General features: G+C 52.1%; 1 protein-coding gene across 1 annotated transcript in view; it reads left to right on the forward strand.

Annotated features, from left to right (window-relative positions):
- EGLN1 (egl-9 family hypoxia inducible factor 1) overlaps window positions 1-480 on the forward strand; it is a gene marked incomplete at its 5' end in the record, with an annotated part of 35,533 nt that overhangs the window by 460 nt on the left and 34,593 nt on the right. The gene's annotated exons all lie outside the window — the stretch shown is intronic.

Here is a 480-nt window from a genome sequence, read left to right on the forward strand (position 1 = left end):
GCTGAGGGCATCGGAACCTTTCATTGTACTTCTCGGCCATGTGAGTTGTTGCCGATCGTGTTTGATCCTGTAATTTAAGTATTCCTCAAAAAAACTGGGGAGTGGGAAGGCCGTCGGATTCCCAGCCACCACTTACTGAGCGGGCACAGCGTGCTGGGCACCAGAGTAGGCGCGGTACCGACACGGTCGCTATGATCCTGATTCTGTGAAGCAGGTGGCATCGCTCCTCATTGGCATTTGAGGACAGTCATTCAGCTCAGGCGTGGCGGAGGCTCCCACCTGCCACAGCCTCCCTGCAGTTCCGACTCGGCATTCGGATCATCTGCCCTGCGTCTCGTAGACGGTGTCAGAAGGGGTCAGAGAATGAGATTAGTTAGCATACTACGGGCACGAAAATTCAACACACGTTTTGTGCTCATAGTGAATAGCATTGGCCTCGTATGTGGATAATTTTATTTGACGGTGGCGCTATATAAACTT

The sequence above is a fragment of the Pteropus vampyrus genome, unplaced genomic scaffold (genome assembly GCF_000151845.1).
Source record: "Pteropus vampyrus isolate Shadow unplaced genomic scaffold, Pvam_2.0 Scaffold412, whole genome shotgun sequence".
Classification (NCBI taxonomy): Eukaryota; Metazoa; Chordata; class Mammalia; order Chiroptera; family Pteropodidae; genus Pteropus; species Pteropus vampyrus.